Below are 17,835 nucleotides of genomic sequence, written 5' to 3'. Positions count from 1 at the left end.
AAGATTTGTCAATGTTATTTATTTTTTCAAAAAAACTGATGCTGGGCACAGTGCTGTGTGCCTATAGCCCCAGCTACTTGGGAAGCCGAGGTAAGAGAATTACTTGAGCCATGTAGTTTGAATACAGCATGAGTTGGGCAACATAACAAGACCCTGCCACTAAAAAAACCCTATGCACACATGAAAAATAAATAATAACAAAAAGGCTCTTAGTTCTAAGTTTTATTGATTCTTTCTATGATTTTTATGCTCTCTATTTAATTCTGTTCTGATTTTTATTATTTCATTTCTTCTGCTAACTTTGGGTTTAGTTCGTTTTTCTTTTTCTAGTTTCTTAAGGCGTAAAGTTAGACTATTTATTTGGAATCTTTCTTCTTTTGTAATGTAGGCATTTATTGCTATAAACTTCCCTCTTAATACCATTTTTACTGCATCCCATAGGTTTTGATATGTTGTATTTCCATTGTCATTTGTCTTGAGATATTTTTTAATTTTCCTTTTGATTTATTCTTTAACCTATTGATAGTTCCAGACCATGTTGTTGAATTTCCACATATTTGTGAATTTTTGAAGATTCCTCAGTTAATTGATTTATAGTTTTTTACCATTGTGGTCTGAATCAATACTATATATGATTTCAATCTTTCTAAATTTGTTAAGACTTGTTTTGTGACCAAACAGATGGTTTATCCTGGAGAATATTCCATTTGTGCTAGAGAAAAATGTGTATTCTGCTGCTGTTACAAATGGAAAATTCTATATATGTCTGCTAGATCCATTTGATCTAAAGTGCAATTCAAGTCCAGTATTTCCTTATTAACTTCCTGTCTGGTTGGTCTATCCATTGCTGAATTCCAGTGGGTGGGATACCACATTGGTCCCAGCATGAGGGGTGTGACTTCTTCCAGTGTGTCAAAGCTCAGAGCCCCTGGAGAAGTGGGGTGCTGCATCAGCTCAAGCACCAGAAGGTATGACTTTTCTGGTGTGTCAGATGACTGAAGTCCCCAGGAGAGGGGATGCCATGTTGTCTCTGGCACCAGGGGCACAATTGTTCCAGTGTGCCAAGGCTCAGGGTCCCAAGGGGACAGGCTACCAATTGGGTGACAGAAATGGTAGATAGAAGGCTCCACAGTTCTTGGACCCTTAGGGTAGGACATGGTTGCAGCTTGGCTCAGGGATGGCATGCTACCATATGGGCATGTTTTAGTAGGAGCAAAACCTCAAGGATGAAGGAAGGGGTGCAAAGGCAACTTACCCTTGAAGCAGGACACACTTCAGCAGGGCTTCAGTTCTAAAATGACACAGAAAAATAGTAGCTTGGGCCACGGCGGAGTGGGGCAGTGTCAGCTCCTTCTCAGAGTAGTGCACTGTGTCAACTCTGGAGAGCTCCCTCACCTTGACTCAGAGCCTGTGAGGAATTGAGGAGTCTCCAGCAGGGAAGACTACAGGCGTCCACAGTAATGATGGAGGCTGAGGCTATTGGTGTCTCTTGCATACCTTTTCCCACGGGGAGTAATCCCTCCTAGTTCCAAGCTGATCCCGGCTAGAAGATGGGGTGACAGAGGTAAGGGTGTTTTCTTCCCTTTTCTATGTAGCCATCCTGGATTTCTGTGCTCTACAGGATTTCTGCTGCTCCTTTGTGTTCTCCTGTGCTCTCCTTTGGTTATTTTGGACAAAGTTTAGCTATTAATATCTATTCACTGTTTGGGTTTTTTTTTTGCTGTTTTTTTTTTTTTTTTTTTTTTGGAATGCCCAAGGGGGAAGAGTACTAGGAACTTCCAATTTTGCTCTAAAATGAAAACAATTTATCTATGTGCATATTCTGATTGACAAGTAAAAACTCACGCATATACAGATAGATATTAAAAGGCAGATTTCCAACCATGGTTTTTCTTTAAAATGCAATGTAAGCCCTATTTCAACTTAAGTTAATAAATAAATCCATCATCTGACTCCACCTTTCTGTTTGTTTGGTTTTTTTTTTCTGTTTTCTTCTAGAAATCTCTTTTATCTATTTTTCCTTTGCTACTTCAAGGTTATAAAAGTGTGTGAAAATATACTACCTTCTAAACAGATAATGCTCTTTTTATTATTTTATTACTGACATTTTTTGGACACAAAGGCAGAATCATAGACAAAAAGATTTGAAAATTTGCTTTAGAAGAAATCAAATGTTCTAAGGCAAACTGCAATGTTCATATTGACTGTATTCATTAGTCAGTATCAACTTTCTACTCTATTTTGTCTACCCAAACCTAAACTTTGATATTTACAAAAGTTAAGGGTCATATTTGTATGCACTCTTCTGCCTTGTTTGTGATCAATAATGTCCTTGCTCTTTAACTATTCAAAAATGAATGCTTCAGAACATTGGGACAATTTACCTTGAGGTGAGGTTTAACTGTATGCCATTGTTCACAGTTCCTCCACTGACAAGTAGTAACTTCTTTCTCTGTGGTGAATACAAAAATATTTAGTCATAATAACACAGGACAATTATTTGAGCTGCTTTCTTTCCTTGGGGGGAAAAATGTACCTAAACTATGATAACCAAACAATCTTCCTTCACTGAGCTTATAAAGTAATTAATTTGAAATGTAAATCTTAAAGAGAGAGAATAGAGATTAGAAGAGAATCCATGATTATATTTACTACTCATACCTATTTTCAGATTTTTTAATTATTATATTCCCCTTAAGAGTTTGTTCTCTAACAGAAAGTAACATAAATCATCAACGAGTCTAAAAATAGTTTTAAAAAATGTCAAAGGAACTATTCTTGCCTTTTGTTTTGGATTGTTGCTCTTGTTGCTAACTGTTCTCTTATTAAGTATGCAGATGTGATAGAAATACAATGAAGTATGCCCTTTTGGTTGTAGATGTATCTAAAAAAGGTCAGGTCTATAGGGCCTGTCATTTGTTTGTGGTTGTAATTGCTGAAAAGGTAGCAAAAGTCTTATGCAGAACAAACTCTTCTTTTTATGATTTCTTTTTCACATTGTTTCTAGCACCAATTAGGAAGGCAAAGTGCAGACTCACAAATCTCATTCATTGTGTATAATGTATTCAATATTTATTATACATCTATCATACGCCTTCACTGTTTTACACACTGAGGATACTATGGGGATGAGGAATCTTGAAATAATAGAGTATATATTCTTGGGGGTTGAGGAGGTGAGCTGGAAATAAAAGTATTTCAGATACAGGCATACCTCGGAGATATTGCTGATTCTGTTCCAGACCACAGTAATAAAGTGAATATCACAATAAAGTGAGGAACGCAAATTTTTTGGTTTCTCAGTGCATATAAAAGTTACATTTACATTATGCTATAGTCTATTAAGTGTGCAATAGCACTTTACCTAGGAAGCAAATATGTGCAAAGGTCAGGATGGATTTATACTACTAACATAAGATGTTAAGGATGATATGAATGTGTCTTTGCTATTTCTGTTTAATAACTCAGTCTGATTTAAAAGCCTTTGTTCTGGAAAATGGTAGTATTGAGTGTGGGATAGTTTCATAACCAGTTTGACTACTTATTAATCACAAAATAATAAATCTCTAGATTAAAAAATTGATTATAATTTAAAAATATACCTAGACAGTTTTTTTTTTTTTTTTTTGAGACAGAGTCTCACTCTTTTGCCCAGGCTAGAGTGAGTGCCATGGCGTCATCCTAGCTCACAGCAACCTCACACTCCTGGGCTCAAGCGATCCTCCTGCCTCAGCCTCCCGAGTAGCTGGGACTACAGGCATGCGCCACCATGCCTGGCTAATTTTTTCTATATATTTTTAGTTGTCTGATTAATTTCTTTCTATTTTTAGTAGAGACGGGGTCTCGCTCTTGCTCAGGCTGGTGTCGAACTCCTGAGCTCAAACAATCCGCCCGCCTCGGCCTCCCAGAGTGCTAGGATTACAGGCGTGAGCCACCACGCCCGGCCTAAAAATATACCTAGACAGTTTTATAGCTGATAATTGGTCTTGCATTTGCCATTTTGATTTTCTCCGATTAATAGTAATGATGAATATTTATTTACAGAGGAATTAGCTAATTCTGTTTTCATCTGTGAATCATATACAGGCATACCTCAGAGATCTAGTGGGCTCAGTTCCAGACCACTGGAATAAAGTATTATCATAAAATGAGTCACAGGAATTTTTTGGTTTCTCAGAGCAGATGAGTTACGTTTACACTGTACTTAAATCTATTAAGTGTGCAATAGCATTATGTCTAAAAGAACAATATACATACCTTAATTTAAAAATACTTTATTGCTAAAAAATGGTAGTGATCATCTGAGCCTTAAGGAAGTCATAATCTTCTTGCTGGTGGAGGGTCTTGCCTCAGTGTTGATGGCTGCTGACTGACTGGGGTGGTGGGTGCTGAAGATTGGAGTGGCTGTGGCAATTTCTGAAAATAAAACAACAATGAAGTTTACTGTATCAGTTGACTCTTCCTTTCACAAAGATTTTCTACATTGCACGTGATGCTATTTGATAGCATTTTACCCAAAGTAGAACTTCTTTCAAAATTAGTCAGTCCTCTCAAACCTTGTTGCTGCTTTACCAGCTAAGTTTATGTAACATTCTAACTCCTTTGTTGTCATTTCGACAATGTTCACAGCATCTTCACCAGGAGTAGATTCCATGTTAAGAAAGCACTTTCTTTGCTCATCCATAAGAAGCTCATCGGTTTAAGTTTTACCATGAGATTGCAGCAATGCAGTCACGTCTTCAGGCTCCACTTCTAAGTCTAGTTCTGTTGGTGTTTCCACCATATCTGCAATGACTTCCTCCACTGAAGTCTTGAACCTCTCAAAGTCATCCATGAGGGTTCAAATCAACTTCTTCCAAACCCCTATTAATATTGATATTTTAACCTCCTCCCATGGATCACAAATCTTCTTAATGGCATCTAGAACAGTGAATCTTTTCCAGAAGGTTTTCAATTTACATTTCCCAAACTCAACACAGAAATCACTATTTATGGCAGTTACAGGTTTACAAAATATATTTCTTAAATCATAAGACTTGAAAGTCAAAATTATTCTTTGATTCATGGGCTGCAGAATGGATGTTGTATTAGCAGGCATGAAAACAACATACTTTTCCTTATACATCTCCATCGGAGTTCTTGGTTAACCTTTCCACTGCTGTCAATGAGCAGTAGAAAGGAATTTTTTCTAAGCAGTAGTTCTCAACAGTGGGCTTTAAAAGTTCGGTAAATAAACTATGCTGCAAACAGATGTCGTGTTATCCGGGTTTCAATGTTTCACAGAGCACTGGCAGAGTAGATTAGGATAATTCTTAGGGACCCTGGGATTTCAGAATGGTAAATGATCACTATTTTCAACTTAAAGTTGCCAGTTGCATTAGCTCCTAACAAGAGAGTTAGCCTGTCCTTTGAAGTCAGGCATTGACTTCTCTCTAGCTATGAAAGTCCTAGACAGCATCTTCTTCCGATAGAAGGTCGTTTTGTCTATATTAAAAATCTATTGTTTAGTGTAGCCATCTTTATCAATTACCTTAGCTAGATCTGAATAACTTGCTGCAGCTTCTCCATCAGCACTTGCTGCTTCACCATGTACTTTTATGTTATGGAGACAGCTTCTTTTCCTTAAACCTCATGAACCAAATCTGCTAGCTTGAAACTTTTCTTCTGCAGCTTCTTTACCTCTCTTGGCCTTCACAGAATTAAAGAATGTTAGGGTCTTGCTCTGGTTTAGGCTTTGGCTTAAGAGAACGTTGTGGCTGGTTGATCTTCTACATAGACAGCTAAAATTTTCTCCATATCAAAAATAAGGCTGTTTCGCCTTCTTATCTTTCATGTGTTCACTGGAAAAGCACATTTAATTTCCTCCAAGAACTTTTCCTTTTCATTCACAACTTGGCTAACGGTTTGGCACAAGAGGCTTAGCATTTTGGCCTGCCTCAGATTTTGGCACGCTTTCCTCGCTAAGCTTAATCATTTCTACCTTTTGATTTAAAGTGAGAGACATATGACTCCTTCTTTCACTTGAACACTTACAGGCCATTGTAGGGATATTAATTGATCTAATTTCAGTATTTTTATGTCTCACGCAATAGGGAGGCCCAAGGTGAGGAAGACAGGTGGGGGGATGGCACAAATCACCATAACAAATATAATAATAGTAATAAAGTTTGAAATATTGTGAGCATTACCAAAATGCAACACAGAAACATGAAGTGAGCACATGTATTGGAAAACTGGTGATAATAGACTTGCTCAAAGTAGGGTTGCCATAAACCTTCAATTTGTAAAAAAAAAAAAATATGCATTATCCACAAAGTGCAATAACTTAAAGCATGATAAAGTGACATATACCTGTAGCGACCATAGCTGTGAAGAAAATAACAGTGATAGGATAGACAATAACTAGATGGGGGTGGGAGGAGTCCCACTTTAAAAGGAGTAGTAGGGAGGGTAACTCAGAAGATGTAGTATTGAGGCTGACGTCTAAATAATGAGAATGAGTTAGCCTGGCAAAGCCCTAGGAAAGGAGTTTTCCAGACATAAGGAAACCAAGTGCAAAGCTCAGAGGTAATAATAAGCTTAGCATGTGTGAGGGAAAGAGAGATGGAGAGAAATTGAGCTATTACATGACATGGAGAAAATGAGGCCAAAGAGTTAGCTGGAGGTCAAATTAGGAGGGCCTTGAAGAGTAGATCCAAGAGTAGATCCAATAACATCCAAGACTGGATGTTATTCAGTCAAAAAGCCTTCGTATAGTTTTAAGCAAAGGAGTGCTATGGTAGGATTTATATATTTAAAATACCCATTTGTCGAGACATGGAAATGGGACCTTAGACAAACGAGACTACAAGAAAGATCAGGAGTCTACCGCAATAGTGCAAGTAAGAGATGACAGTAACTTTAGTAGTTAAGAATGAAATCATGAGAAGTAGTGTGGTTCAGGAAACACTTTCAGATGGAGCCCAAAGGACTTGCTGATGTATTGTGTGTTAGGAGTGAGGGAAAATGACGAATCAAGTATAGCTCCTGAGATTGGGACGCAATCAAGCCAACTGACGCAGAAAACAGTGGGAAAGGATGGGTTCAGGCAGATGGGAAAATCAAGAGTTCTGCCTCCTGAAATGGGGATGCCCTCTTCAATCTGAGAATAATGCAGACATGAACCTCTGGCCACTACTTGGTCACTTTCGGGGAAAAGAGTTTCACTACTTTTAAAGCAGTCCTAAACACCTAACATGCCTCATCACAATTAATTCCCACAATGTTCCTATGAGGAAACTGATACTGCTATACTCTCTACACAGATGAGAAAAATAAGATTTAGAGAGGTTATATAATTTGTGCAGTAACAACAACAACCAAAACACACACACACACACACACACATGGCATTTATACATTGAGAAATCACATCCGAATCTGGCTGGCCCCACAGCCCAGGTTCTGAAATACTATGTGTCAATAAAAGGGCCCCCAGTATAGAAAAAAGTTCACGAAAGTTCCAAGACAGAAAGCAATTCCAAAGTCTCTGGGGAAGGGATCTAGATTCAGGAAGGTTTGCCATAAGGATCAAACGAAATCCAGAAAGTAGATCCAATATCAAAGGCAGACTAACAACAAATTGCCTTTTGGCTCACTCCTGTAACCATGAGACTAAAGAAGATAAATTTCCTCTCCCTGGGAAGAAAATTGTTGCAAGAACTAGAGATGGCACTTAATTTGCCAGTTGGCTGTTAAGTGGTTCCAGTTTTACGTAGTGGAGAGATGCTCATTCAGGAATCATTCAGTCAGTTTGAAGGCAATTTCCGCTTTTATGCTCGTCATCATCGATTGGACAGGACATGAGTAAGTTGCCCAAGCAGTTGCTCCCATCAGGGCCTAGCCAGGTCTGATGCTAGGTAGGATATTGAGAATGAAATAGTTAAACTAGTTTATCTCAGAGTTTTGAGCTGCTATGGCTGAAGGAACGCATGTTCAGTATTTTTGTATTGAAGTAGCCTGTTCCTATTTCTCACCAATATTTCTCTTTAGATGCTCTTCAGAAAGAGATTTCCTTCTAAAAAGAGTTTAAACTATACTCCTGTAATTATGATAAAGTAGAGATAGTTGATTACCATATACGAGGCAAGGCAGAGCACTAGGATTTGAAAGATAAAAAACAACTTTAGGGCTACTAAATAAGATTACAGACATTTTATAATACCTGGAAGAATAATCCATGCTACATCATAAAAGCGCTTAAGGTCCTATTCCAATTCCTTACGTAAAGAGACTTAAAGATTTATATCTGGAGCATATGCTATAATTTATCAATATGAATTAATCAATTGATAACATTGTTAATCTTATACTAATTAGTTAAGTCACTCAACAGATATTGTGTAAGTACTTAATAGGATTCAGACACTGTGCTGCGTGTTGGATGTAATGCTGGACAAGATCTTTGAATTCTTGGAATACATAGTTTGATGAGGGAGGCAAACAAACAGCATATAATTTCAAATCCTGATAAGTGGAAGGAAGTAAAAATAAAACTCAGTGGGAGAGTGTAACAGGGAAGACCTAGTTTAGATTGGTTAATTTAGGAAGGTTTCTTTGACAAGGTGAAAATTAAGCTAAGATCTGAAAGAGAAGGACTCAGTCAAATGACGAGTTGGGGAAGGAGGAATGAAATGCAGACAGGTCGTACAGCTCGTGCAAGGACCAAGAATCTGGCAAATTCAGGGAAATTGAAAATCATGGGTGTGGCTTGAGAGAAGTGACAGGTGGAATGAGACAAATTTGGAGAATAGGCGCGGGATCATGAAAAGTCTTACTAAAACGTGGACATTTTAATTTGTTTGTTTCCAAATGCAAGAGAAATCAAGAATGTGGCACAATCTGATAGAGGTTTTTAAAAGACCATGCTGGCTGTGATGTCAATAATGGATTAAAACAGAGCAAGAGGAGAAGTAGAGAGACATGCTTAGGCTATATTTTAAATGAGAAATCGTGGTGGCTTAGCCTAGCAGGAACAGCGGCAGTAGACATGGGAAGAAAAATATAGATTAAACGTTCATTTTGAAGGTAAAACAAACAGGGCTCCATGATGTATCACAGCTAAAGAGGAAGAAGTGAGTGAAAACAGCAATTTCCAATTTTCAGGCTTGAACTCATGGATAAATAGAATTAACATAAGGAAAACCGACATTGTTTTTATTCTATTATTCAAATTCAGTTATTCTTATTTAAATTTTTTATTGTTTTGCCAAATAAAATGGGAAATTGTCACTCTCATTTTTGGCTGAAAGAATGAAAGGCACTTTCTGCAATGGCCTTATGTAAAGTGAGCAGCCAGGCCTTCGTGTCTTGAGAGACTTTTTCCTTCGTCTTCCTGGGGAAGTATTGACAGGATTCTCTTACCACTCCTCAAGCTCAGGCCCACAGAACGAGACTGTTCACAAGAAAAGACTCTGGAAGGATGGCGTGCAGAGGGATAGGTGATTGGCCTGATCTAGGAGAAAGGGGTTACACTCCCCAGGGATTAAAAGGGTTCCAAAACCAAATAGAAATTCCTTGCTGTTTTTACTTCCATCTCCTCCTCTCCCTCCATACACTGTGATAACAAGTCTTAGAGAACAGTATTCAAACTTCGTTGTTCATATGCTCTTAAATAATATAGTAAACTATACCTATACTTCCTCACACATCAAATTAATATTTTTCAGCACGAATTTAAATAAGTTTATTTTTGATAATAAGAAATAGAAAATATAAAATGCTCAAAATAGAAGATGGTATTTTATCAGAATAAAAAAAACTCAAATATGTTTGATAAAATATTTTAAAAACCACAGATTCTGAAAAAAGTCACATAAAATTTATGTCTAAACTTTACTCCATGTATCTTGATAATTTTGGTAGTCTCAAAGAAGATTTCAGTTACACTGAAAATAATCATTGCCTCTAATCTCAACAGCTTTGGCTGTTATAAATTCAGAATGTTCCCAAACAAACACAGATATCTCAATGCTAACATAAAAGTTAACTCCGAACAGAAATATGTTTAATACTGAGAAAGAGGCTGGGCATGGTGGCTCATACCTATACTCCTGGCACTCTGACAGAGGCAGGAGGATCCCTTGAGGTCAGGAGTTCGAGACCAACCTGACCAAGAGTGAGAACCCCAACTCTACTAAAACTAGGAAAAAAAAATTAGCTGGCCAACTAAAAATAGAAACAAAAAATTATCCAGACATGGTGGCACACACCTGTAGTCCGAGCTGCTTGGAAAGCTGAAGTAGGAGGATCACTTGAGCCCAGGAGTTTGAGGTTGCCGCGAGTTAGACTGATGCCACGCCCTCTAGCCTGGGCAACAAAGTGGAATCCTGTCTCAGGAAAAAAAAAAAAAAGACCAAGAAAGACAGAAAGTCCTAGAGTTTAAAATGCCTTGATTATTAGCTAGTGAGTTCCTGAAACACCTGAGGTCTTTATATCCCAGGGTCATGCATAAGAGCAAATTATGGGAAAGGTGAAGAACATGTCTTTCTTTTGTAAAGTGAAGGAACTACTGTAAATTCAGGTTTCTTCTCTGGATAGTCAGTTCTAAAAAGGGTATATATGGAAGTTGAGGTTCTGAAAATTGACTCCCTTAAAAACATCTATGCGTGCATATGTCTTAGAAAGTTGATACTTGACACCAATGTGAATTCCTTTACTGCAGATCATACTGCCTCTAGTATACAATTTCCATTATTATGTTCCTGAAGTTCGAGAATTTGATGAACTTGAGCCTTAGTGGCACTGGACTATTGTGCTGTCTCTTAGGCGGTATCTATTTTCCAAGCTTCTGCTTCTGCTCAAACATACTGAATAGTAATTTGTGTGACAAATACCTTAAAGCTTTGGTGTGAAAGGTAATATGCATGATATAATACACAGCATATGGATATAGTAGAGGCTTAATAAATAAATTGGATAAATACAACAATGTACATAAATCTAAATAAAGCCCTCCTCCGTATTTTTGCATATAAAAATATACATGTAAAATAGTAACAGAAAACAGTTCTCTACAGTTTTCGTGCTATGAATTTTATGAGTTCTGTTCAGTTTTCAGGACTTTGTGGACATTTCCGATATAATAATTACATTTTCAAGTAAGAGAAATAGCATTCCTTCTTTTTTTCTTTGCTTTCCTTCTATTTCTTTTTGTTTTTGTTTTTAACTTAGCAAGGCTGTCTTGGAGCTACCCAATCATCAAAAGAAGGGGGGGGAAAGGAAATTTTTAGCCTAGTTATTAAGAGGATGCCAAAAAAGTATCTATTTTTTGTTTAAAAAGTTTTATATTCCTTGGAACAGAAAATGTTAGATATACTAATGTTTATATATATATATACACACATATGACTTTTTGTTTTTACTTTTTTTTTGCTCTTTTAGAAATCATAATTTCAGCTAAGGTCCTAAGAGGTGGAAGATGGCTATTAAAATATGCCCCTAAGCCCAACTTACAGTTTTTTCATTATCCTATTAATGGGGTGTGTTTGTGTATGTGTGTATGTGTAAATGTGAATCCTTACACATGCACTTAGACGTGGGAACTTCTATGCCATGCCTTCTTCCAATTTGAAACTTATTCTAAACCCATTCTTAAATGCAACATATCATCTTATCTAAGTGTTCCTTACACATACTGATCAACTAGATATAGCTACTGAATAAATGTATGATACTTAAGTACAGTAGCTTTGACTGGTTATTTTGTATAATGACTTCAAAAAGCCTTCCTTCCACCCCTGAGTATCTGACTTGAATTGGAATTCAAATTTAGCTTTATTAGAGAGGTTTTATAGGAAGATTACTTAAGTTTTGACCTTCTTGAACCCTATTTCTAGGTAGAATCTGTAAAATATTCAATTTATGAGCAGCTGGTCAGCACATCAACAGCATATGTTGAGTATATTTATGAACAGAACACTAGGGGCTATAGATAATCATGAAGGAAGCAAAGGATTTAATTCATTTTCTTAAGAAAGTTACTTTCTGATGAAAATGACAAGTATAGCATCTATTGATCTAGATATCTTTCACTTATGTAACCATAACCAGAGTGATTGCATGCATAAAATCAAAATAATAAAAAATTAAGAAGACTAGACATTTAAAGGATAAAAAAAGAGACAAGAGTACCCATAGCAGAACAATAAATGTTGAACCTTGAGCCTTAATCCTGGCTCTGGTTAAACTGGGCGTATTGGTTGAGTGGATTTAAAATTAAAGGAATATAATCACAGAGCATGAAATATCTTGGCAAGCCTCTATTTTATACCAAGGATTTTAAGAAACATCTTCCCAAAATCATTCCCCCAAATTAGAAATATAGCTGTTTCTAAGTAAAATGCAGAAATATTTTTCATCAAGGCCAGGGTACTTCTCTATGTTAAAAGCTGTTCATAACATAAGTGCACATATAAGAATAACATCTATTGGATGTCGGGCAGGGGGGAGGGAGAAGGGGAGGAGGGGGTAGGGGACGGGTATATGCATACACAAAGAGTGCAATGCGCACCACCCGAAGAATGGACATATTTGAAACTCGCACTTAGGTGGGGAGGGGGGGCAAGGGCAACATACGTAACCTAAACATCTGTACCCCCATAATATGCTGAAATTAAAAAAAAAGCCATTTATAGTGATATTCAATTATAAGAGACCAAAACAATTGTTTTAAGAATTATTAGATTTAAAAAATATGTCCCCAACAACAGCTATTAACACTCACTCTTCACTCCCAGATACACAAAGTTACCCACATCCTTCAGCCTTATTTATTTAAATTCGTGAAGTTCATTTTAACCTTCTACTGTAGTCCGACTATCTAATTTCCATATTCATTACTCAGTAAGGAGTCTGATCACATTAGATGTTATACAACCCTCTTAAGCACGGAAAAAATAACTTTTTGTGTCATGACGCCTACTTAAACTTAACTTTAAAACACTGTGGGAGATGCTTAATAAGCATCCACTTATTTGAATGGAGGAAGGAGGAGTCCAGAGCCATATCTGAGGGCAAAATTGCATATTCATCACTTTTCCAAATTTGGATATACAGATGAATTTCTCAGTGTTTAATTGCTCAGTGAAGCCTTTCCCAAGAATCCCGTGGAGTCTAAATGATAAAGAGAGAATTAAAGGACTCCTTAAGGTTGTAAGCTTCCCTCAGCTGGTCCTTCACTTTGCCCAAACTCTGTTATACTCAGAAGACACTCTTTACAACAAAGTAGAAATTCTCGGGAAACATGGATGAATGTCACAGAGCAGCATGCCCCTCCTTTGTATAATATAAGGTATGAATAAAACCACTTTCATGCCAGAAACACCTTTCAATAAAAAATATAATATACTAAAAATACTAAAATTAGAAAAACTACTAAAGGGTCTTGTTCATGACCCTTTAGCAGGCCTTGAGGTAAATTTAGTAGGTTCAGATTGGTATTTCAAGAAAATGAAATAGAATACAATGTTGCACTGCACTATTAATAAAATCATATTCAATATTAACTTTGAGATTTTTGTTGGATTTTGAAGGGTAAGTATTGTCTCATAAAACACTGATCTCAGGTACATGCATGTACTTGTACATGCAGGTCACAAAGTAAAATATATGTTTTACTCTGAGTAGATACGCTTAAAGTTTAAAAGTCTTATTAGGATAAAGTATTATATATTTGGGAATTTCTTGTGAAAAAATAAACATGTTGCCTAAGACTGGACCAAGAAGAATGACTCTGGAGCACTTCCCAGAGAGAGAGGGTCAAGGCAAGGGGCCGTATCTTGGAGTTAGGCCCATCAGGACACAGCATCGGCATCCTGAGAAGTGAATTCCTAACGAAGAGAGAGGTGGAAAGGTTGGCAAACTGAAGCACCACTTACATGAAAATTTTTCTCAGGATCCAACCTGGAATGATGGCACAAAGTAGGTGCTCAGAAAGTCTTTGTTGGAAAAATGAATGGCTATAACCTTGAAAGGTTATATTTTGCATAAAATTTCCAGTATTACTTCAACTAAAACACAGAACTAGATCTAAGTGACCACTGCAACAGATTTAACCTAATCACCAGGATTGTGAGACAAATTTCTCTAGAGCTGTACACCTCTACATCTTTAGTCTTTACTAGTTCTCAGGTAGTACAGGCAACATTTGTCAATAAAAAAATAAATTCCAGAAATTGAGCTGGGGAAATAAGTCCAAATCACTTGAAATGGCTTTTTTTAAATTAGTCAATAAATGTATCTAACCTAGTGAAATAATGTATATAAACAGAAATGAAAATAATAAAGTAAATATGGCATTTTGTTAATAATTTTTAAGAAGATTTGACCTAGAGTCACAGAGTTGATCATAATGCCACTGTTAAATGTATAATTGATATAATTCTGTGTTTCACATTTTAATCTCAAAATAAAATTTTACTGTCTATAATTAGCATTGGAACATTTAAACAATTTAATATTTAGCTTATTCATAAGTTAAATTTATTTAGTGTACAAGAATAACCTAAATACTTGAGAAGGTATGTTTGTTAGTCAGACATTGAAATACTAATCAACACCCAACATTTATCTGGAAAGAGACGAGAGTCATGGATTGAAGGCAAAACCTTTCATTCATTAAGAACTAAAATTCTGTTCTAAATCCTATAAAAGAATAAAAAAATGAAAACTCAATTTTTAAATATCTCCACTTTTCCTTCAGCCCAACAAGGCTCCACTTTCTGTTTCCATTATGCTTTTTGGATCTTTTTCCTTTCTTCTAATCAATCAGCAGGTACATTAATCAATGTACAAAATTGCCACAATTGGGTTGAAATACAAATTTAAATACATAGATTATGATCTCAAGAAGGCTATGTCTTAAGTAATTGACCTAGTTGGAGAGAAAAGACATACAGTACTAATAAAAAATATAAATAACAATATAAGAGAGCCTCTGATAAAGTGCAGGCGTGTGCTGAGACAAGTTCTGTAGGAGGTCAGACGTGGGGGCAGGGTTGCAAAGCACGAGTTGGTTTGGGCCTTGAAGGGCTGATACTAATCAGAGGGGTTGAGTCATAAGGACAGATAAATTCCAGGCCAGAAAAATGGAGTGAACAAAAGCACTGATGTTGAAATGCATTCAACATGTTCAGAGACTAAAGAATACATTTGTCTGAAAATGACAAAGAATCCGTAGAACAGGTACGAAAAATAAGGGCAGCAAGGTAGGTGAAGAAAGATGCTAGCCGTAGCATCTAGAGTACTGAACCCTTCCAAGACAATCTATTCCACCTTCAGCCTTTACTAAAGGGAAAGATCTCACCTACCTTGTTCGCATAAGGTGATCTGAACCTGCCATTTTCTCTCTTTCTCTCTCTCTCCCTCCCTCACCCGATTGGATCAGAGTTGAATTTCTGACACAGGATGAATTAATCCACTTATCTGTTCCAGAAACCTGCAACAGGAATATTGTGAGACTGAGCCATTTAGCTCTGGGAAGCAAAACAGCAAGACCATGGAACTGGAGTCAGAGCTGTGGCAAACCAAAGGCATGTGCAAACAGTAGTTATCATGGGGATGCAGAAGCAAGTGTCCTGCAGAGGAAACCTGAAGGAAGGAAGAAATGGAGCCAATATACAGAGAAATACGTGGTAGAATGTCTAAATGGGTGGTCTCTGGTACTAAGCCACCAGGAATCAATCCCAGCTCTTCCTCTTATAAGCATATTGACATCAGGAAAGCCACCAAACCTCCATGTAAAATAGAAGATGAAATAGAAAGAGTAATTATCTTTGGGCTCGTTATGAGAATTCAGTGAGATAATATACAGAAAGTGCCAGGCACCTGGTAAGTAATGTTAGCTGCTATAATTATTATTATTTTTATTAAACCATCACTTTCAAGTCCTGCCTATATTTCCTGCGTGGGGATCCTTATGGTCTTGTTACCACCCAGCCAGTTTCATTGCCTGCTGCCCAAGAGGAAAACAATACCCTGAGACAGCAAATGTTACAGGAAAGGGTATAATTCCATATAGTGCTAAATGGGGAGATGGGGAGAATTTCTCAAATCTGCCTCCCCAAAAATTTTGGAGAAAGGGTTTTTGAAGACAGTTTGGCGGGCAAAAAGCTATGCAATTGGGTCTGCTCATTGGCTGGGTTCAGGGTGGAACCATAGGCGTGCAGAAATTGTCTTCTTTGTTGACCAGGTTTTTGGGTGGGGCCACTGGTCTGGGTGGGTCAGCCATTCCACCAGAATGCGGGGCTGGAAGAGATCTCAGAAACTTTCTTTAGGTTTCGGAAAGTTGATGTTATCTGTGAAGAGAGTTGAGAGTCTTTGTGACCACCAGCTATGTGACTCCAGAGTGGCAACTACAGAGAAGCGAACAAGGGGACAATGACTAATTATTATCAAGCAAATGAAGAGACAGTGGATTATTATCATTATTTTTAGCTAGGCCTATGCCTTTGCAAAGATTTTAGGCCCTTACCCCAGTTCTCTCCTTGCACCCCTTTATGGAAAAGAGTGGGTTTCAGTCTTAACATTAATTCTCTACTCCAAACAAATCTTTTTTTATTTGTTTGTTGAGCTAGTTTGAGCAGTCGTATTTTCTTTGCTACCAAATACTTTCTGACCTGAATGATTTAAAAAATGAGCTTGAAACAAACAAGAAAGATCTTGAACATTAGATAAAGAAGTTTGGCTCTCTTTCCCATCTTGCAAGATGGTGGATGAAAAAGTTGAGAAACCAGATACTAAAGAGAAGAAACCTGAAGCCAAGAAGCCCCACTGCAGCCGACAAGCTGTTCTCCTCAGAGGAATCAGCAGATATTTCCAATATGCTATGTATTCTAGAAAGACCATGTACAAGAGGAAATATTCCGGGGCTAAATTCAAGGTTGAAAAGAAGAAGAAGGAGAAGGCCCTCGCCACTTGTTACAAAACCAGTTGGTGGTGACAAGAATGGTGGTCCTCGAGTGGTTAAACTTTGCAAAATGCCTAGATATTAACCAACTGAAGGTGCGCCTCGAAAGCTGTTAAGACACAGTAAAAAACCCTTTAGCCAACATGTAAGAAAACTGCGAACTAGCATCGCTCCGGGACCGTTCTAACCATCCTTACCGGGTGCCACAGAGGCAAGAGGGTTTTCCTGAAGCAACTGGACAGTGGCTTATTACTTGTGACTGGACCTCTGTCCCTCAGTTGAGTTCCTCTGTGAAGGACACACCAGAAATTTGTCATCACCACCTCCACAAAAATAGATACCAACAATGTGAAAATCCCTGAACATCTTACCGATGCTGACTTCAAGAAGCAGCAGCTGAGGAAGTTCAGACACCAGGAGGGTGAGATTTTCCACACAGAAAAAGAGAAATATGAGATTACAGAACAGCAAAAGTGGATCAGAAAGCTGTGAACTCCTAAATTTTACCGAAAATCAAGGCTATTCTTAGCTCCAGGGCTACTTGCGATCTGTATTTGCCCCGATGAATGGAGTTTATCCTCACAGATTGGCATTTTGAATTTTTACAAAGAACCTAATTAAGTAACTGAAAGATACAAAAAAAAAAGATAAAGAAGTTTGAATTCAGAACACTGAAATTTCCTTCTTCTAGACCTTCTTCCCTCAATGAACACATTTCCCAGAATTCACACAAATACACTGAATCTCCCACTTAACCCAAATTGTAATTTGGTGAAATGTGGTAAAATAAAAAACTTTACTTAAAAACATTTTAGCAATTCTTTTCACATATCTGCTCTTAATGAATACAGTTTGAATGTGAGGATTTTGTGAATCTTTTCCTGAATTTT

General features: G+C 37.3%; 1 pseudogene; it reads left to right on the top strand.

The window, feature by feature from the left end:
* The first annotated feature begins 16,864 nt into the window (after positions 1–16,864).
* On the top strand, positions 16,865–17,566 carry LOC105823781 (annotated as a pseudogene).
* Positions 17,567–17,835: the final 269 nt, after the last annotated feature.

The sequence above is a fragment of the Propithecus coquereli genome, unplaced genomic scaffold, assembly GCF_000956105.1.
Source record: "Propithecus coquereli isolate 6110/MARCELLA unplaced genomic scaffold, Pcoq_1.0 Scaffold7, whole genome shotgun sequence".
Taxonomy (NCBI): domain Eukaryota; kingdom Metazoa; phylum Chordata; class Mammalia; order Primates; family Indriidae; genus Propithecus; species Propithecus coquereli.
This window is presented reverse-complemented; position numbering and strand designations above follow the sequence as displayed.